The following is a 22,713-nucleotide window of genomic DNA, read 5'->3' as shown; positions in this document are numbered from 1 at the left end:
TTCAAATTTTTAATTGCCCTGCCAACATTTTCGCTGGCCCTGCCACAAAAAATAAAATAGTTGCTGTTATAATTGTTTTTGATCTGTTATCTTGTATTCTAATAAATAAGCTTATATGACACCAATATTTTAAATACCAATTAAATTTTACAATTTTCTATTTCAATTTCGATACCACAGCAAAAGTCACTAGACAAAAATAAACATAAATATAAAGTTTAAACATTATTAAAGACAAGTGACAGCCAGTAAATAAGAACAAATGAACAAATTACAAGTAATTGCACAATTAAGTATAGGCCTATAGCACAAAAATAGAAATGAAATGATGCTTTAGGTTTTTATGTTTGTAGATGTTCAGGTACAGAAATGGAAAAATCACATATAAAATAACATTTGCATATTCTTCACTCTGTGTTGCACCTTGAAGTGCAAAAAAAGTGCAATGTTTGATTTATATTAGACTGTATCGTGTATTAACACTAATTTAAATGCATCATACGGAGACAAAATGAAAAGAAAACGCCATTTCTAAAAACAGTCAGTTCCGTTCCCCTCAGAAACATATTCATATAAAATTCAATGTTTGGATTTTCGTCCTATATTTTGCACATAGTGAACAGTGATCTTGTTCTGTCTGCTACAGTATTTTCTCCTCTTTGTGTCCATCTTCAGCATCTCTGGCCTCTGTTAATGGCCGTTTACAGACTAAGTATAATAATAACAACGTAATATTTCCACACAAATGGCCATTGGGGAAATTATTGCAGTGCAGTTTGTGTGCAAGCACGGAACAGAAGATAGTCTGAAATAAAACAAAAAATGTCCGGTAGATCGGTGCATCTGTACTGCAGTGTATAAATTTAATATAGATTAATCACTGTTAAAGCTACAAAGTTACTTGCCAGGACGGGTATTTTGACATACTTTTGTATGTATTTGCCCGTTCAGGGGCTCGTGCATGTCAGACAGTGTTAATTTCCTTGACGAATAATTTATATCAACGACATTTTTTTCACCGACGACAACGAGACGATAACGAACTAAAACTCAACTAAAAAAATGACAAAAACTATGATGTAAATCTATTGACATATTCGTCAACGAATAAAAACGAGACGAAAATGTTGGGGAGGAATGATTTGAGAAGAGATTCATTCAGAACGAATCTGATGCGTGGTTCGGCGGTTAGATTGCGTACATATGAACTGGCAGGACATAAGCTAACATACACTTGCTGCGCATGAACGGAGAATTACATACAAAATGATGTCGAATTGTCCGTTTTGACGAGTATTCACGTAAACAAAGTTGATTACGTCTTAAACAGTAGGGAGACCATGTATCAGTACATTGCATCCATTGTAGCTGTGCATTCAGTTTTAAAGGGACAGCAGCCTAATTTAGTTGCTATTGTCCGAGTCATTGATGTTAATCAAGCAACAACAGAAAGACAGAAAATCACTCACTGCCCTTAACTGAAAAACTTTAGTAGCCCTAAAGATGAATCTAAATTTATTTATAGAAATAAAGATGTCTGCTTGAAATAATGAAGAATACGGTAAACAAGTTGCTATAAAGAATGCATAATTAGCCTATATAACCATTGGTATTTCATTAAAAAGAAGACCATGTTCTTGTTCTTTATGAGAAGTGGTTTTATTTAATTTTAACATAAAGGCATGTTGTGTGTCACCGCAGTTAAATCGGTGTCTATCATGATAAAACCTTAATATCAAACCTATATAATGAGTTTGGAAATTTTAGAGAAATGCTTAATAAATGCACTGTAACTAACCCCATTAGATTTTAGCCAACTAAATTTACTACTAAAAACTACTACTTAGTTTAGTTAATTTACTTTAGTTACTTCAGTTAATTACTACTACTAATTAACTACAATCTTATAATATTTAGTCGACTAAAACTAGACTAAAACTAAAAACAATTCAGATGACTAAAATACGACAAACTAAATGGCATTTTAGTCAAAGACTATGACTAAAACTACAACAAAATTTGCTGTCAAAATTAACACTGGTGTCAGAGACGCGGCTGTCTGTGCGCGCGCTGTTCACACAGAACACAGCACGCGAGTACTGGAAGGAGTTGTCTTTCATGCCCAAATGCTTTTTAATCGCTTGAATTTTTAAATGAACAAGTCTTAAAAACACATGCAAATGATAAAATGTTGTGACGACGCTGCAGTGGCCCGATCGGGCAAGTGACAAATCCGTCTACTGTCGCGAACATCTTTCACGCTGGCCCTGGGCCATCGGGCAGTCCTTATTGTCGAGCCCTGGAGATGAATTTCATTTACAATTAATGTAGGAAATGTGCATAGGCTACTTTTAAATCGACACCTGCCACGAGGTTTCCTTCTTTGAGTGTGTCCTAAAAGCCGATTGGGGGGGGGGGCTTTTAACCCAGTTAAAAAAGTCACCGCTCGCCACTGCCCAAATCTGTTATGGCTGCCAGATGCTAGGTTTTCATGAAATTCCTATGAGCTGTATTTTACAAATTTACATACATTTAGCCTGATTAACCATCCAGAATTAATTCCTAAGTATATAGAAATTATTCTGGCAGGCAGAGAGTGGAAGATCAATGATGATGAAGAAAAACAGCTGAAGATGTAGGGGTGTTATCTACATTTTCGGCAGTATTTTCTGTAGCACTGAGCGTGTTTGATGTTAAAAGCTTATGACAGATAAGACACTATCTGTAAGGTGTTTCCATATCCAGAGTAATTATTTGTAGATTATTTTTATTAAAATGGATGACTGAGAATTGGAAAACAACTTCACGAAGCAGAACTTAAAATGAAAAAGTTTAATTTATGAAATCACTGTTTAAATCTGAAAGCAGCAGAGCGAATGTTTAGATAATCTTCATTCTCCTTTCTGTCCCCCCGAGCATCTGGGATGGGAAGTGCTTCACCTGCATGTCCAATCACATCAGACTGACTGAAACTTTACCTAATCTAACCATCAGCTGAACAGAAAGATATTCATTCTAAAGTGTATCTATATCGCTCTGTTACATTTGTTTAGACGTGATGAGTTTGACCTGTTAGCCTTAAAGGATGTTCCAGATTCAATACAAGTTAAGCTCTATCGACGGCATCTGTAGCAGATCTCCAGAGGATTTAACTGCAGAAATGTGAAGCTTGCAATTTGTTAAAAGCACTTTCTTTAATTCCAAACTAATGTTTTTCTTCTGCATTTACAAATGGAATAATTTTGTTGTAATCTAATCTACAATAAGCCAGAGATAGAGCTGAACATTTTTTTTTAAACCTGAAGCATTTCTTTAAATACATTTGTCTCTGTCTCTGCATTTTTTGTAATACTATCTGAAAACAAATTTAACTGCTGGCTTCAAAATACCAGAGCAAACATGCTCTGTTTAATAATTTCAACAAGATCAATACCAGATTTAATATTATTCTATCAATGTTATTGCACTTCTTCATGGAAAAAAACAAAAAACAAAATTAGATACATTTACTCTGTGTAGGCTGAGTCAATACTATTACAAGACACATGACATATAACCTTGTCCCAAAATAGCTTCACAAATGTAGGTTTTGTTTTTGTCTTCCATTATTCCAATAAGAATGATTTATTATTGTTAATATGATGTGGAAAATAATGTGTTTTTTAAACCTTAAACCGCATAAACACATTTCATTATACCAAATACACAAAATACTGTTCTTTTTAGCAGCATCATATGACCCCTTTAACATCTATGTACCGGAGATTTTACCCTTCTCTTCTGTGGCATGTAGCACAAAGTCGGTTTTAGTTTTTACCCAGGTAAGTTCACGTTTAGTTTGAGCAAACTCTGAGTTTTTGAGCTCAAGAAGATGGTCACCTGGTCACCTGGAAGATGGTGATTTCGTCACCATGGTAACTTACACTACATGGTTACCCTGCTCCAGAGCATGTTTTATTCTGGGTTAGAGATTGCAAACCCAAACTGGACCAATCAGCTGTGAGCACAGTGACATATATCTGATGCAATGAAGCTAATCCCTCGTATCTCGCGCTCCAAATTAAAGCAGTTTACAGCTGAACCTGATCTAAACCGGGTTGGCTTTATCGGGTTTTGCCAACTCTAAACTTACTCTGCTAGTTTGTTCATCTCGCTTCGTGCTACAGGCCACTGAAGATTCAGTGTAGCTACACAGAGTCAAATTCACCACCACATGACAAATCAGATCCTAAAAGTCACAATCTGCTGTTCGTGACTGAGTGTGTATGCAAGACAGGTGACTGTAAAGCATTTACACTGCCATTATCAAATCATATTTGTTGGAGACGTTCCAGGTTGAAAAGCTTTGTTAAAAACTTTGGTAAAGGGGACTTCCGATAAGATGGCGGCGTGAGAAGTCGTAAAGTTTCTGCTCCGCACATTTCTAATTATTTAACGGCTTATTTAGCACTTATTAAGTGACATAACTTGAAAATACCACTTGCAACCCTTAGTAGAATAACATGCCTAGAAATAATACTAAAAAAACGACTGATAATACTGAGGATGCGGGTGATACGCAGAGTGTGGACGGGGCCGCCTCGTGCCAGGGGGATATCAGAGAGCTCCTAGGCGGTATTCGATCTGAGGTAGCGGCGCTCAGAGTGGAGATTCTAGCAGAGCTTAAATCATCTATATCTGCGGTGAAAACTTCATTATTAGAGCAAAAAACAAAGCTGAAGGATGTGGAAGATTCCCTTACCGACGTGGATGGTCGGGTTACTGCCCTGGAATCTACGTGTTCAACGCTGTCGAAAGATAATGAAAGACTGAGGGCCAAACTCGACGACTTGGAAAATTGATCCAGAAGAAATAATGTTCGTGTGATTGGTATCCCCGAGGGCTCCGAAGGTACTCATCCCTCTGCATTTATTGAAGGAATGTTACTCTAAGTATTCGGGGAGCAGAGTTTTGCCAAGAAGCCGGAGGTGGACAGAGCTCATCGTTCCCTAGCCCCGCCGCCGAAAGCTAATCAGGCTCCCAGACCGTTCATCGTGCGATTGCATCATTACCAGGTGAGGGAACTGATTCTCCGGTTGGCACGAGAAAGGGGACAGGTGTTATGCAAAGGATCGCGTATACACTTTTACCCCGATGTCAGCGCTGAAGTCGCAAAGCGGAGAGCGGCTTTTAAGCAGGTCAAAGCTCAACTCAGAGGAGCGGGAATTGAATTCGGCTTGCTTTTCCCTGCACGGCTACGGATCAATCATGATGGAACGAGACATTTTTTTGACTGTCCACAACGGGCTTTGGAATTTGTGAGGGGAATTGTCCCCCCTTCAGCAAGTGAGTAGGAATGAGCATCGCGACAGAGATTGTGTCTCCGATCTTACTTAATTCAGCGTCACGCTTGGATAACTTTATGGTTCGAGTAAGTTACGTTATGCGATGGAAAATGGAGAGACTAATTTTAGTTTGGACTGATCCACACTCTTAATTTCACATTCAAAATGTCGTTTGTTTTTGTTTTCAACGACAATTAAGTTCCAAGGGAGCAGAAACAAGAGCTGGTGAGTTATGGTTCTTAGTATACCAGCAGATGTTTGTTGTGTGAGGGTGAGGGTGTTAATACATCGTTTGGGACAAGGGGGGGGGGGAATAATAGCCCGGCCTTTTTTTTTTTTTTTTCCTCTTTCTTTCTTTTCACAATGTTGTTCGGATTCAATGTGCTCACGTGGTTTGCTATAACGGATTCAGTATTATTGTCTTTATCACTTAGAATTATTCTTTGATAATATGTCCAAGTTCAATAAATGTGATGTAAATTTCATAACGTGGAACGTAAAAGGCATGAACAATGTCATTAAAAGAAATAAGATTTTTTCTCACTTACGGCAACTGAGCGCAGACATAGTTTTTCTACAAGAAATCCATATTCTTAACTCAGATGTAATTAAACTAAGGCGGAGTTGGGGAGGTCAGGTATTTCACTCGAGTTTCAATGCAAAAGGCAGAGGTACGGCTATCCTCATTAGGAAGAGCATTTCTTTCACCAGTGAAAAGGTTATCAGTGACTCCTCCTGTCGCTTTGTTATCGTTACAGGCCGCCTGCTTGACAAACAAGTAATTCTTGTTAACATTTATGCTCCAAACTTTGATGACAGCAATTTTTTCACCAAGGTCTTCACATCTATTCCATCAGCTGACGATTATGCATTAATAATAGGTGGGGACTTTAACTGTGTTCTGAACACATTATTGGATAGATCCTCCTCCAAAGTTATACAGCCTTCTAAGGCAGTTACAAACATTAAGAATCTCTGTGATCAATTTGGACTAGTAGACCCCTGGAGATTTCTTTTCCCTTCTTCCAGGACATTTTCCTTTTTCTTGCCTGTTCATCACTCATACAGCCGCATTGATTTTTTCTTGGTGGATAAGAGTCTCATGCCCTTTGTCTCATCTAGTATGTACCATAGCATTGTTATATCTGATCATGCCCCCTCCTCTTTTGTGCTGAGTTTACCAACTCAGCATTCCTCTTTTAAACCGTGGAGACTAAATTCTTTGCTCCTAGCAGATGAAGAATTCATTACTTATTTAACCAAAGAGATTAATATTTACCTGGAGTTAAATGACAAGTCTGACATATCTAGGAGTATACTATGGGAAGCATTAAAAGCATACTTGCGGGGCAAAATAATTTCTTTCTCCTCCTATGCCAAGAAGCAAGAACTCTCAAAGCTCAAGGATATTTCAGAAGCCATTAGCAGGCTTGATGAACAGTACGCCGTCTCTCCTAGCCCCCCCTTGTATAAAGAAAGAATAAGCCTACAGTCCAAATATAACTTGTTGTCAACTAAACAAGAAGAGAAGAGGTTATTAAAAACTCGTCACTCATTTTATGAATTTGGGGACAAAGCCAGTAAATTACTAGCTTTTCAGTCTCGTCAATCAAATAATTCAAAAATAATTACTCATATTAAGGCCCCGTCTGGATCCATGGCATATACTCTACAGGATATTAATGACAGCTTTGTCCATTTTTACTCTAACCTATATACTTCAGAGTACCCTAATGATTCTGCAATTTTAGAGTCCTTCTTTAAAAAAATAAGTTTACCCACTATTAATTCAGACCACCACTCTGACCTGGGCAGACCCATAGATACAGTTGAAGTTACAGAGGCTATTGCGGCAATGCAGAGTAGTAAAGCTCCGGGACCTGATGGTTTCTAGATAGAGTTTTATAAGAAGTTTGCAGCTTTACTGGGCCCACTTCTTATGGCAGTTTATAATGAATCTTTTAATAGAGGGACTCTCCCTTTAACGCTTATACAAGCTTCAATTTCTCTTATCCCAAAGGAAGGCAAAGATCCCACTCATTGCGAATCATACAGGCCAATTTCACTTCTGAACGCAGATTTAAAAATTTTATCCAAAATTCTTGCGCTACGCATGGAACCCATTCTCCCTACTATAATTTCAAATGACCAAACAGGATTTATTCGAGGCTGTAACCCCTTTAATATTTTGCGACGCTTATATAATGTAATTTACACAAATTCTTCCTCAGGCGAACATGAAGCAGTGATCTCTCTCGACGCTGAAAAGGCGTTCGATAGAGTAGAGTGGGAATACCTTTTTACCACACTCACAGTTTGGTTTCCCTACAGACCTAGTTTCATGGGTTAGACTGTTATATACCTCCCCGGTTGCCTCAGTGTGCACAAACAATGTACACTCTGAGTATTTCTCCTTACAACGGGGCACCAGGCAAGGGTGCCCTCTCTCTCCCTTGTTATTCGCCATATCAATTGAACCCTTGGCTGCTGCGATCCGTCAGTCTCCTAATTTCAAAGGTATTACACAACATGGTACGGAGCATAAAATTTCATTATATGCGGACGATGTTTTATTATATGTAACAAGCCCAACCTCCTCAATTCCTCAAATTATTTCGCTCTTAAAAGAGTTTGGCAATATTTCTGGCTATAAGCTTAACATGAGTAAAAGTGAGTTTTTCCCAATCACTCCGACCTCCTGTAGAGACTCCTCCTCTATTCCATTTAGAATAGTACATGAGGGCTTCAAATACTTGGGTGTACAAGTAACAAAGACATTTTATAATTTGTTTAAGGCAAATTTTTGCCAACTTTTGGATCAATGTAAAAAAGATTTTGCGAGATGGTCTTCTCTTCCCTTGTCTTTAGCAGGTCGCACCAACCTAATCAAAATGTCTGTTCTTCTTCGGTTTCTGTATTTATTTTCAAATATCCCTATTTTTATCAGGAAAGTTTTCTTTACTAAATTGGATAGTTTAATTGCCTCCTTACTGTGGGAGAATAAGACCCCTCGCATTAGGAAGACTTTCTTACAGAGATTAAAATGCAATGGAGGGATGGCGCTACCTAATTTTTAATTTTATTATTGGGCAAGTAACTTTCAGAAAATAATCTATTGGTTTTCTGATGTAGATTCCCCAAACACCCCTTTGTGGGTGCAAGGGGAACAATCTTGTACTAACTTCAAACTTAGCTCCCTAGTATGCTCTTCACTCCCCCTAATGGGGAAAAATTATATATTCTCCTCTAATCCTGTACTGGCTCACACTCAAAAATTTGGGCCCAATTTAGAAGACATTTTGGTTTACAATCAGCTTCTATTCTAGGTCCCATTGTTTCTAACTGTCTATTCCCACCATCCTATACGGACTCTGCTTTTTATGTCTGGGAAGAGAGGGGGATTAGGCTCCTAAAAGATCTATACTTAGATAATACTTTTTGCTCTTTTGAAGATCTTAGATGTCATTTTGCTTTACCTAGGCCCCACTTTTTTAGATTCCTGCAGATTAGGAGTTTCATCAAGAAGATATTTGTCTCTTACCCAAGAAATACCACCTTCCTCTCCTATCGAGGCACTGCTTGATCTGAACCCTCATAGCATTTTTTTTATTAAGTCGTGTGTATGTGGGGGGGAGGGTGTGATGGTTGTTAATGTAATTGTATATGTCAAAACTCAATAAAAAGTATTTACAGAAAAAAAAACTTTGGTAAAGGAATAGTTTGTTCAAAAAGTTCTGCTATTATTTACTCAGAAAGTTAAGTATTGTTTAACCCAGAAAGCTCCAAAGCTGTATGAATTCCTTGGAACACAAAAACAAGAAATTCTCGACTGTGCTGGTTGCTTTTTTCTATGAAATTACATTCAACCAGGACCAAAATAAATAAATAATCAAGTTTCAAAAAAGGACACAAAAGCACTATAAAAGAGTCCATTAGAGTTTCTGATTCATATGATTGCTTTGTGTAACAACACAACATTTTATAACAGATACTTATTTACAGAAAATATTCCCCTCAAAAGAGATGTTGTTATTGGCTATATTGAGTCTGTGAGTTGAGTCTGAGTGAGTCTGAACCAAGTGGTTCAGATTAGTGAACGAATCCTGAAAATAAACTATATGATGACTCAGTATCAAATTAGGTTTTTTTTAACTGATCAGAGTTAGATGTGCTTTCTTTATGTGAAAATTATTGGTCTTGATGTAGCTCTCGAGAGCTTGGATCTGCTACTGTGAGAGGCCTTTTTGAGCTGCTGTGGTTGCTGCCCCGATTCGGAAGGAATGGCTGGAAAATCTTTCTGCAAGGTATGCCTGATTGGACGAGGGTTAGTTTTAGATGTTTTTGAAACCAAAAACGTGTGACGGGGTGGTTACAGTCATCGACAAAAAGAGGGCCGAGAGAGGATGTAGACTGAGAGCTTCTGAATTGGAGGTAAGAAAAAAGGGCAGGCTTGGTGATGGGAGGTTGAAAATATAAACGTAGTGACCTATTTTTTCCCGATCTGATTTATTTTGCTTGATGAAAAAGGAGATGGTTTCGCTGTCGAGCACGGAAAGGTCGGAGACGGTTGGATGGAGTTTGGGGTTGAATTTAGAAGTTATTGTGAATTCCGAGCATCTCAGGAAACCGAAAAAAGCCAGTATGAACATTGCATCAAGTGTACGAGCGGTATGACGTGAGTGGTACCCTGTGCGCAGAAAGTGGATACATTTAGAAAGAATGTCTAAAGTTATCGGTTGTCTAGCATCCGGGCTTGGAGGATGAGAGCGCTGAATTCTTTTGATCAAAAGAGATGTTTGAGAATTGTTTATTTCGGGAGAGGGGGCGGCGTAGATTAATGCGTGAAACAATTGGATGCTGCTTAGATGACCTTTGATGGAATGGGCTTGGAGATTCTTACAGGTCTTAAGGTAGGTGACGAAAGATGTGACCGAGAGGAGGGAGAAATCAGGAAATGGCAGGCTGTACGAGAGGTGGAAAGCTTTAAAGCATCTCCAAGCAGTTAAATAAGATTGGATGGTTTTGGGTGAAACTGCTTGGAGGATCAAATCGAGTGACGCGTTGAGGAGGGGATTTAAGGGATGATTTATGGGAAGATGAGTTGAGAATAGTGAGGAACTGGGGTAGGAGATGGGTCCGCCTCTGGAACCAGCGCTCTGAATCTCTGAAACATAAAACGAGAAAGAGAGTCAGCAATTAGATTTTTTGATCCAGGAACGTGTTTAGCAGTTATAATAAACTGATCGCATGCTGAAATCCAAATTAGACACCTTAGGAGTGGCATTAGGGCAGAGGAATGAGAACGCCCTTTATTTATGCAGTGGACAGCTGCTTCGTTATCGCAGTGAACTAAGATGCTGCTTGCCGACCAATCTTTCCCCTAACTGGAAGGCAGCGACGACCAAAGGATAGAGCTCGAACAGTGCTGAGGACTGATGAGCATCTAGCAGCTGAGGGGGCCAAGGAGATGCGAACCAACGACCTTGATAAAAAAAAAAACGAAATTGACGGAGGGGGCCGCATCAGTGAACAGTTGAATGTCGTTGGGGGAATAAACGAGATCATTGTAAAAGAAAGATAGGCCGTTCCATTGTTTAAGGAAGGTTAACCATAAGCTGAGTTTGTGGCAACATGCGTGAGTTAAGATAATTTGGTCTTCTAGAGCCTGAACCGATGATGCGAGTGTGAGGAGATGTGAGATGAAGGGGCGGCCTTGGGGAATTATGTGCATTGCGAAATTGAGGTGACCGAGCAGAGATAGAAGCTCGCGTTTAGAACAATTTCGGCTTTCTACTAAAGCGGAAGCAACTAAAATTATTTAAAAAATAATTAATTATAACAAAAATATACTTTTGGCAGAGAGGCCTGAAATTTGACAATCTAAATTGATGCCCAAAAATTTGATGGATTGTGTTGGCCCTGAAGTTTTCTCCCGAGCATTGGGAATCCCCAGCTCGGCGAAAACATTTTGGACCATCAAGATATTTGCGGCTGGGATAGCATCGGGAGGTGAGATGATTAGGAAATCGTTGAGCAGGTGAATGACGTGGTGAATGGAGTAATTGTTAGAGAGAATCCAGCAAATGGTCTCTGATAACTTATCGAAAATTTTAGGCATACTAAGAAATATAGTTTTCCTTGCAAGCGAATTCCGAATAGATGCCAAAAGTCTGGGTGGATAGGCATCACCTTGAAAGCAGAAGTGATGTCTACTTTGGCCAGCCATGCATCGCTTGATCTATATCGTGGTAGTGCAATGAGTATTCCTCAAGGGGAATGAGGCTGTTTATGCTGGAAAATAGGGAAGTACGTGGAGCTGATAGATCGATAATCAAGCGTTTTTTTTCCTAGAAAATTTCCTAATGGCTACGCTGATGGGGCTGATGCGAAAAAACTCTAAAGGGGGCGCATCGAAAGGGCCGATCATGAAGCCGGATTCGATTTCTTTTTTGATCAGATTAGTCACTACGTCTGGTTCTGCAAGTGCAGATTGGAGATTGTCGCAAATGATGATCTGGGAGAGGGGGCCGGGATTAATACCTACTTTCTGGTCTTGAAGAAGGTTATTAGTGAAGTTAGTGTCTGGGTGATGGGATAATTCTGTGGATAGCCGAGAAATATTGACTGGAGTCGATAAGTAGTTTTTTTATTTTTTATTGACAGCTTGGTAGACTGGGCATACCAGACGGGCATGAGCTCCGCCGCAATAATTACAGGCATGAAGAAACTTACAACGTTGTCAACTGCATTTCCCCCCGTTGAAATTGAGACAGACCTGACCAGCGACTGAGAAGGGAGGCCTTGAACCTCCCTTAGAGTCCGGATCTGCATTAATAGTTGAAGAGCGTGGGACATAGCTGGTGGATTTGGGTTGGGCCGTGTCTGGGCAGGCAGGGATAGCGGGATTAACTTGAGGGCATGAAGTAGTGGGGTGGGATAACGACCTGCAGAGTGCACATGTTATGTTACGACATCCTAAAAACACTCTGTTGTGGAGATCAGGGTCCGGCGCGCCCCAGTAGGGGCACTGATTCCACTGGCCAAGCGAACCGTACATTTAGCAGAGAATAATTTGTGTTATGTATAGAAATGACCTCCTCCGTAGGACAGCGCGAGTTCTGTGACTATGGCCAGATAATCGTTGATTTCGCGCCGTCGATGGGGAAAAACTGAGCAAATTACGTCTGTGTAGCGGCTGAAAGCGATAGTGAATTCGGAGAATGAGAGGATGCGAGATGAGTTAGGAGCGGGGTTTTTTCCCGGAGAAATTCCCGCAAACTATTTGCCGATTAGATTCGGCAACGGGGAGGAGAGAAAGCAGAGATGAGAGATCGATATCTGCACCTGCGAGGGTCTGAGACCTAATGTTGTGGGTCACCGGGGGTGGTTCTGAAGCGACGGCATTCGGTGGGGCAGGAAGCGATGTAGCAGATAGTAAAGTGAACGGAGTTTTAGAATGTAAAGCAGAGCTGGAAGGGAGGGAAATGGGGGCTGTGACTGAAAGCGGAGGCAGCCTCACGCTTGCACTAGCCCCTGGAGCTTGAGGAAGGGAGTGAGAAGAAGTCGAAGGAAAAGAGGGAGGAGGCCAGTTAGCTTGCATCGCTGGCAGGTATTGTCTTGAGCCGGCGTCTACGGTGGGGGCTGCAGGCCACTGAGAGAAAAAGGGAGCAGAGGTTGTAGAAGGGAAGTGGTCGGGTAGCTGGGCTTTAGTGGCCAGCGGAGGCATCCTCACGCTAGCGTCTGCCGCCGGAGCTAGATTAAAAGAAGCAGGAAGGGTAGAAAAGGGGAGATAGGATATGTTAGCGTGCGATGCAGCGGGCAGCGCGGTGCCTGAAGGAGCTGAGGATTGAGGCAGTACAGGATCTGGAAGGGCGGAGTCTGGGGCGTGGCCCCGGCTTGCTGATGGCTGCTGTTTCTCTTCGATCGCGGTGGGGGGGCTGGAGCTGGACCTGGATGAAGATAAAGTGCCAGAAACATGAGAGGTTTTATTCTTACGGACTCTACTTGTCTTTGAAGGAGTGTTAGTGTGTTCCAGCGAGACGTAAAGACTGTAGAGATCGGCTTTACTCATCCGCCGCGAAAACCGGGTCTGAATTAGTCAGAGCTTGTCTCAAACCTGCATTGGTCCATTTTCCTATGGGAGGAATGGACAGTGAAGCAGAGGCGTAAGATGATGCTGAAGATGGCGATGGTTGTCTTTCACAGTTTTCAGACTTTGAACCCTGGCTAATGAGACAGCGCCGCGAGCTCGTGCAGGGCTGTTTGAACACATGCAATTCATGCGTGTATTAGAAAACATAACGTTCTGCAGTGTATTTTAATTGTTTAAGGCCATTTCGCGATTTTAATCATCATACAGTAACCAGCAACAACCACCCCTTCCTCTTCTCTTCGGAGACATGAGATGCAGCACTAAGCAGTCTCGCTCTCGCTGTCGGTGCTTGTAATGATTTTTGCATCTTTCTCTGACAGTTTTAAATGCTTCCACACTGCCGTCATGTCTGCTGCATTAGTGCGCGCCTCTATTTGATCGCGTCACGTCATTGTTCGGTACAATTTACTCTGTCTTTTTGCTTATTCACACTGAAAGAGCTTTTTTTTCTATTTTCGGCAGAATAATTTCAGCTGACTAACATTCGGTGCATCCCTAGTAAATACATCATTGCATCGCTATATCATTGATATCGCGATATGACACTTTTTTTATCATGTAAAAATGTATACTGGTGTTATCGTGGATGGTATGATATGGCACACCCCTAGAACCGGTTCAGAACACTTGAAATATAGTGTACTAATCACCGACTGCGAACACCTGAGCATAATGGCCAGCACACCTGGAGCTCGTTGGCAATGGTAGTTGAGCAGCTACAGGTTAGCACAGCGGGGCATTCCCCCCTCCCGGACGCCACCAGCAAAGCGCACCAATGCTTACTGAGGTTGACGGACCAAGATGATGTTGAGGCTTACCTCCATACGTTTGAGGTCATTGCTGTCCGGGAGGGATGGATAAAAGAAGAGTGGGCTCGCATCATCGCTCCCTTTCTCACGGGGGAAGCACAGAGAGCCTATTATTCCTTACAAGCCCCACGTAACGAACGGTATGAGGACCTGAAAGCCGAGATCCTCGCCCGGGTGGGCCTGTCTCCGACCTGCGCTGCCCAGCAGTTCCATCAGTGGACTTACGATGAGCGAAGACCTGTGCGCCCCCAGGCAGCGCAGCTCGCACACCTGTGGCTGCTGGCCGGAGCCCCGTCCGCCGATCAGGTAGTGGAGAGGGTGATCGTCGATCGGCTGCTTCGGGCCCTACCGAGATCAATGCGACGTCCTGTCAGTATGAGGAATCCCCTCGACATTGCCGAGCTGGTAGAAGCGGTGGAGTTAGCTGAAGCATCGTTTGCGCGATGCCGGAGAGAGCGGGCCTGGCGCCCCGGAGGGTGATAGAGCGGCGTACGCTCGAGGGCACCTCGCGCACAGTCAGCAGGCCGGCGGTCCCCGTCATCGTTGATGTGTCTGAAAGGCTTTTGGTGGGACTATATACACATGGGACTATATACACATTTTTTAATCTGCAAAGAAGCATATCAGCAACTTAAGAAGCCAAACATGAAAAATACACAAGCATACAGTCAAATATGGTTCTTGATAAGAACACAATTCATTGTTGAACCTAAAATGCTACAAAAATAATTTTTTTTTTTTTAAATCAATTTTTTTTTAAAAGTGTATTTTATCAAATGGTCAGTTCCTAAATCAACGTGTGCTTTTATCACGCTTCATTCAGTAACAACCTCTGATACGCTCATGCATAATAGCAGCAGCTGGTATGGAGGTATTACTCTACGTTAGTCCCACCAAAATCCTTTCAGACCTCATTTATTCAGTCATCCTTTAAATGGATACAGTCAGAAAAGGTGTCCACCCCTACGACACTAATGCATCTCATACATTTCTCGCTCTAAAGCACGCGTGGATGGCACTAAGCCACATTTGGTGCTCTAAGGCTGGTTTGACAAAAAAGGAAAAGAAAACTCATGTCAACCACATATGAATTGCAGTCCAGTAACATATGAACAGATGTGCGCCTGCCAAAGTGAACCACTCCAACGATACATCTTTGTAAAGCTATAAAGCACCACCATATGTGGAATTGATGAACATTTCTGAACATCTTATTTGCATGTCGGAGATAATCAAATGCATGAGAAACTGTGTGACTGTAAACTCTTATGGGTCACAAGTTTTATTATATGTAATAAAATGATGATATATTGGTCCTCTGAGCATCCTTACTGCAAGACGCAACAACGCTTGAGGGACGTTGCTTCACATGCTGTAGGACTCTTCTACTGCCTAATTCTTCTGATAAGTAAGCTTATCACACACTGCAGATGGGTCCATTTAATTCATGCCATGGCGAGTTTATTTTTTACATATATTTCACTTTTCATCCTCCCTTAAATGCATTTCTGCAAGGTTAAGCAGAACTGTGCCTGGAAGCTAGGAGCGTTTCAGCCTGAAATGAATGTAAGAGTGATTGTTTATTTGGAGAAGGGTTAAATGGGGTCACCTTAAGATGGCTGAGCTCATTAATAGCGTCACTGGCAGAGAATGGGATGTCCCATCTAAAGTAAGGGGTGTTTTAATAAGCTAACTGACCTTTAGATCTATAGCCTCACCAGTATATTTAGATAACTGCTACAATGGCCTAATTACACACACAGTATAGAGGTATAGAATGTTAGCTTAAAATCCCAAAAAGTGTGGGTACGTGCTAGCAAAGTACTTTTTTACCATTTAAACTAACAAACATTTTTTTGTGAATTTGTTTGATTGAATAGTGTAATTTTTCTATCTTTCTTATCTAATGCAATGGTGTTTATACATTTTTGTGTGTCCAAATATTCCAGGTTCTATACAATTTAAGCTAATTGACAATGAAGCAATTGAGGCATAATTACTAGGGGTACACAAAAAAGACAAGTTCAAGTCAAGGAAGTCAAGGTTCGGTAGGTTTTTGGTAGAGCTGGGAAATAGCCATTTTTTAAATATATAGCCTATGTTTGTTGCTGTTTTGTTAAGCAGCAGTTTACTGAACAAACTCTGGCTTTAAATTGGCTTTAAACTGGCTTTTTAAAAAGTCTGTCAATATTGCTGCAACACACTCTTCGAACTGCAGTTTATGATGTTGTCATAAATGGGGGAATATATTTAAAGTTCTTTCATTCTGAATGCAAAATATTTGAGCAAAACAATTTTTTATTAGAATAATTGTGCTTCCATTCTACAGGTGCACTTTTATTCTATTGCTTTTAACTGCGTGTTGAATGAGTTTAAAACTTTTAATATAATACTCATGTCTGGGACATTTTAGTAAGTAGGTAACCTATATAAGGGGTACATAAAGGATTTCCCCTCAAACTAACATCATGTAAACACACATTGTCTGCATCTTGTGGCCACTGTATACTATTGAAACAATATTTTAACATTTATATTACTGGCCACATTTACTTCTATTGACTGTAACTCAGATTTGTACTTTTATTAAGAAAAGGATGAACACAATCGAAATTAATTTTTGTGGCAATCAATGCTGTGAGATAAATGCTGCCAAATGAGCTCAACTTGTATTGGACTCAGAATATTCATGTAAGGGATTTGTTGTAAAAAGGATATTTGCCTTTAACTTTAAGGAAAGATCAGACAGAAAAGTAATGGGAGAGAAGGGGAATGGGATAAGACACAGACCAGATTTAATCCTGTTTTCCCCTTTAATACCACAGTCTTTTATGGTCCAAGCACGAGCATTTCAGCTATTCAGTTTTTAAAACTCAGCATTCCATAGAGAGTAGAGTAGGGTAGGGTAGGGTAGGGTAGGGTAGGGTAGGGTAGAGTAGAGTAGAATAGAAACATTAGAATCTAACCTTTGCTTTGAGCCCATGTGTAGCTGATTGGTGCACTCCTGGCCACTGGCAGCTGCTCTCCTCTTTCTATTACTGGCTTCCTGTTATCTAGAATTGAATCCTTAATGGGACAAATATGCTTCGGCAAGGCTTTGTAGAACCAGGCTCCAGAACGTTTCCACACCTTTGAAGAGCAGGGAAATGAAAACAAATTAAGCACAGCTCAGTATAGAGTGATTTAAAGCAGGTGCTTAAAGACAAGGCGTTGTGCCAAAACATTACAGCTGTCTGTCCAGCTATTTAGCATGCTCTCAAGCCCTGGAGGTTTTTTTTTTTTAAATACTGTTAAAAATCTATCTCAGCAATTCCAGCTATATTCTATTGTAAAACATAATATAATATAATATAATATAATATAATAAATAATATTAACTTTCTAATATTACTTGATATCAGTGTTCTTATTAACAAACACTTAAAAATCAACAGAACAAAATGAGTTTTTGGTAACAAATAAAGCTGAAATAAAACAAATGTTATATGAAAAATTGGAACTGTTAAACTGAAAAATTACTAAAACTGAAATAAAAATAAGGCTAAATAGAAACATTTAAATAAAAGCACATTTTACTAATAAAAAAAATAAAATGAGAATATAAAAAAAAAATAATCAAAATAATAATTAATACTATAATATAGGGCTGTTATGCGATATGACTATATATATCGGATGGACGAAATAAAAAGTCTATTGTTTCATATTATGCTCTATCATTTATTTCGTGGTGTCGCAAAATACATTGTTTACAGTGATACTTTTTCATCATTTGGATGACTGCAATCTTACATGTGGACAGGAAGGTAACTTGGAACAAGAACAAGAGACCATACACAATTTTTAAACACATTTTTCTGCAACATGAAATTAGAGTTATTTGGAGAATAAACCCTCTTAAATGTCCCTATACGTACTTATGTGTGTGTGTGTGTGTGTGTGTGTGTGTGTGTAATACACAGAAGATCGCTTTCTCTGTCTGTTTGGTGCAAATCTATGGAAGCTACAAATCACAATGGTACACAGTCTTAATGATGTAAAAAAGAGCTAGGTGGGGTAAAAATATTCTCTCTTCAATATTGTTATGATCACTAACTTATTGAACATTCAACACACACGCATTAAGTGTAAAACAAGGAGGGCATAGCCTCATGAAAAAAAAAAACGCGTATAGTTGTGCTCATTCTTGTTCATTTCAAACCACAGAACCCAACAGACAAGCAACTGCAACATCCAGCCATTCACTGAAACCAGGCCATGACTTTCAAGGCAGTGGCACTTAATCAACTGACACATCAAAAATTCAAACAATCCTTTCAAAACACATTACCCCCGTGAAACAAACACCGTAATGCTCTAGAGGTGTTCTGAGCACACTACACTCTGGTGCCAGTCACTCTCACGGTGATATAACAGCAAGAGACTGCTGCTAGGCAGGCCAGGCCCCACTGTAGCCAGGAAGACAATTAAGATGTGATGGACAGCAGGCTCTGAAATGTCAGGGCTGACAGCAGCTGCTGGAGTCTTGACAGAGACCATTTCCCAGCTGTATCTGATCAGTTACCATCTCCATTTACACAACCACTGACCAGACAAAATAATGCAGAACTAGCTTGCAGGGTCAAACAATCACATAGCAATAAAGCGTTCCTGAATTGTGCATCTTATTTTCTTTGCGTGTTTGATGCACACATCAAAACCTTTGCACATACAGTAGTTGAAGCCGAAGCTTTTGTGTTTAGTGCCAAAGCCAAAAGCATGCAGGAAGCAAACATTATGCTTTCTCAAGGGCACCAATTTCTGCTACCCAGCAAGGGGAAAAAGTGCATTTTAAACTACTAGTGCAATTAGTTCATTCACAGCGAAAAAATAACTTGCACAATAAAGAATAAAGGGTGTGAGAATAGTCATTTTCCCAGAACTGAGTTTTATCAGTGGGAGATAACGTGTAATTTAGAAAAACGATCCACTTTGAAAGTGGAATGAGTGAATGCCAAGAAAACCAGACTGGAAAGTCTGTTTTTGCCTCGTGAGAGTATAGCCCCTTCGTTTTTATAGTAGCCTACATGTTGCTATCAATGTGTGGTCTGATTCTAAGTGGAAAAAAATACATTGATGTACTTGGCAATAACACAACATAAAGAGAAGTAGATATAAATTGTAATGACCAAAGAAAACTCTCCTTTGATACTAAAGTGGTACAATTTTCCTATAGCTTTTCCATTCTTACAAGCTCAAAACCTTCATTGACAGTGAAATGAAAGACATTATAAATGTACATTATGCATTAACATATGCAATAAATGACCATGGGGAAAAATGTAAATGTACCAATAGGCTTCCTGTGAAAAATGATAGCATGAAACTGACTAGACATTCGACAGACTTCAACAGGAAAGGTTTACAATTCCAAATGATTATAAGAAAAAAAAAAGTAATCTAGCAGAGGAGTCAACTATGTCATTTTTTATTAAAACACTTCCTCCTTCCCTAGCCTAATATGCAAAGACAACTAAAGGCTGATTTATTCTGCGTCGGACCTACGCCGTAGGCTATGCGTCAGTTTTCATTTATACTTCTGTGTCGTTGTCTGCGTCGACGTGCAGTACACCATGCAAACTGCTAGTCTGCAGTGCCCACAGGCATGTTGCTGGTGTAACCCGCAGCACCACGGCAAAAGCCGAAGAAGAAGCGGCTTGTTGGAGAAGCATTATAGACGTGACGGCGGCAAATAAATATCAAATCATTAAGTCATTATTTAAAACTACAAAAAGGAGACAACGGAACAGGAGAAGATGGCATTCTTTCAATCTCCACAAGGACTTGTACCATGGCAGATCAACATTGTTTGTCACGGACAACTACTGATTCATAATGCTATGTAGTATAATAAATGATAAGACACTTGTTCTTTGCTTTGTTTTATTTTATATAAGAAGGTGTAACATTAAAATATATTAAAGTGCACATAAACACACACACAAAACTCAGATTTTTGGAGAGGTGCACGTCAGGCGACGGCGTAGGGTGTGCATCTATGCGTAGGCTAAGGCTACGTAGGTTCGACGTAGAAATATAAATTGGGCTTAAGTCACTCTACAAAATGGGTGCCATTTGTGTCTGTCACGTATATCTGTGGGGGGTAGTGATCGACCGATATATCGGCATTTTTCAAATATCGGCATCGGCCGATAAGTTTTTCTGTTTGGCCGATGTGTTCGAGGTGGGACTTTTATTTTGACGGTGCTGAGAGCAGCAGCGCTGAGCACACAGTGCTCACATTCTCCCTCTTGTTCGCCGTCGTCGTTAACATTTCTGTCTAATACAGATAGAAGTCTGTCTAATCATCCGATAGAACTCAGGGCTCGCAAAATTTCAAAATCACTGGTAGCCCTTCGGGCAGACATTCTTCAGATTTTGGTAGCCCAGAATGAATTTAAGTAGCCCGAAAAAGAAAAAAAAGACATCGGCTGAACTTCACTGCGGACAAATCAGCATGATTAAAAACTTCAGTGATCGCTTTTTTTCTTCAAATAACAAGTCAAGAGAGTAGGGGTGCAACGGATCACAAAACCCACGGCTTGGATTATATTGCATTAACATTTGATTTTGAGTAACAGATCAGATCATTTTGCAGATGAGCAAAAAAAATATGGTTCTTTATTATTTAAATAACAGAATACTTCTTTGATACCACAGCAAAAACTAGTAGCATATAGGGATGTAATGATTCACTCAACTCACGATGCGATACGATTCACGGTACTGATTTCACAATACAATTTTCTCACATTTTTTCTTTTTAACAAAATAAGATTTAAGACAAATTATAAATGAAAAGGTGTCCTTTTATTATTTCTCCAACAAAATGCTGCACATTTCTTTGTGAAATTAAAATGTCAAATAATAAAAACTAACTTGAAATTTCAAATCCAAATCCAAATCAAATAATTAAATAATACAAATAAAATAAATATCTTCATATAAATATTTATTTATTTATTTGTGGAAAATACTTAGTCATCTAAAGTTTTATTTTATTTATTTTACAAATTTATTTTTTTAATCCATTTTCAAATGATTTCAAATTTCTTAAATATTAATTAAAATAAATACAATTATAGCGGCTTTATATCGGCCACCCTGCTTTCCAAGATATCGGCATCGGCTGTCAAAAAACCAATTATCGGTCGACCTCTAATGGGGGAAATATTCATCATTCAGTTATTGTTAGTTACCATGTTGTCCCTTTTTACAGTAACCTACCTACTCCATAGAAAAACAACTAACTACTGTATGTGTAGGCACAATTATGTTCCAACATATATTAAAATGTATTAATTTGCACTTAATTGTGTTACTAATAAACTTTTTACTTTTTGATATTTATTTATACACAATCAATTATCAATTATTATTTATTTCCACAAAACAAATGTTTAAACACTGTGACTCTATTAAACATTGCACGTTTTATATTCATTTATTTTTATTTATTTGTTTATTAACTTGGGACAGGATCTGTTTCAACAGGCAAATGACAGATGGGGGAGTTTAAAAAAAAATTTTTTTTTTTTTTTTTTTGAGTTTGGTGTCACTAGAGGCCCATAAATGACATTCATCTAGGGCTGTGATGGTATGGGATTTTTTTCTTACCGCAGTGAAGAAGCAACAAATCATGCGGCTTGGCGGTTTATCGCACCCCCCACTGAAATATTCAATGACTTTTGATCAAGAACGCATGCAGCTTGTAAATGAACATGGAAATTAATAATAATAAAGTAGTCTTCTTTATTATTAAAACAGCTAATTATATTAACCATATTAACATAAAATATTTATTTCTATAACTTTGTTTTTTCTATATCTTTTGAGTTTAATAGGAATTATGGAACAGTCTTTGTCATCGTTTGTAACCCATTCTTTGTACAATAAATTATTAAAAGAATAACAACCTGAGAAAGCTGCAGAAAGAACAAGCCGAGCTCAACATGCCCCAACATTGCTTAGTTCTGGTGAGTTGTGCTAAACTTCGATTCCTATTTCTTTAGACATCGTTTTTCGGGTAACAGTCCGTGGATATAAACGCACTCGTCCAAACGCAACTTGTTAAAACTTTGAATAATATTATTTAACAATTAATTAGGCTACATTTACAAGTACAACATAAAAGAGGCTTTTTTCTGATTTGGGTTTTTCAAAGTGCAACATAAAAAGGGAACATCAGGCTAGCCTATAGTCTGTACAAGGTTATATTCCGCATCCGCACCCACCCGCTCCCGCTATATATAATGTATATTCACTCTTTGTTCACCCGCTGTACGCTTAGAATAATTTTCTTCCTGACCCGACCGTTCCCGCTAAATGTAGATCTCGCTTCCAGAATCTCACATTTAAATTTCCACTACTGAAAGAAAGAGAGATAACA

At 39.4% G+C, this 22,713-nt stretch overlaps 1 protein-coding gene across 1 annotated transcript in view; it reads right to left on the bottom strand.

Moving 5' to 3' along the window:
• Positions 1-17,410, bottom strand: part of LOC107712121 (double C2-like domain-containing protein beta) — a 236,772-nt gene extending 219,362 nt beyond the window's left edge. Inside the window, exon 1 of the mRNA XM_016517264.1 lies at positions 17,252-17,410. The gene's annotated coding sequence lies outside the window, so the exon portion shown is untranslated. The remainder of the gene's footprint in view (positions 1-17,251) is intronic.
• Between the last annotated feature and the right edge of the window lie 5,303 nt (positions 17,411-22,713).

The sequence above is a fragment of the Sinocyclocheilus rhinocerous genome, unplaced genomic scaffold (assembly GCF_001515625.1).
Source record: "Sinocyclocheilus rhinocerous isolate Xijiao unplaced genomic scaffold, SAMN03320098_v1.1 scaffold1319, whole genome shotgun sequence".
NCBI lineage: Eukaryota > Metazoa > Chordata > Actinopteri > Cypriniformes > Cyprinidae > Sinocyclocheilus > Sinocyclocheilus rhinocerous.
The sequence above is the reverse complement of the archived record's forward strand: the minus strand, read 5'-3'. Positions and strand labels throughout refer to the sequence as shown.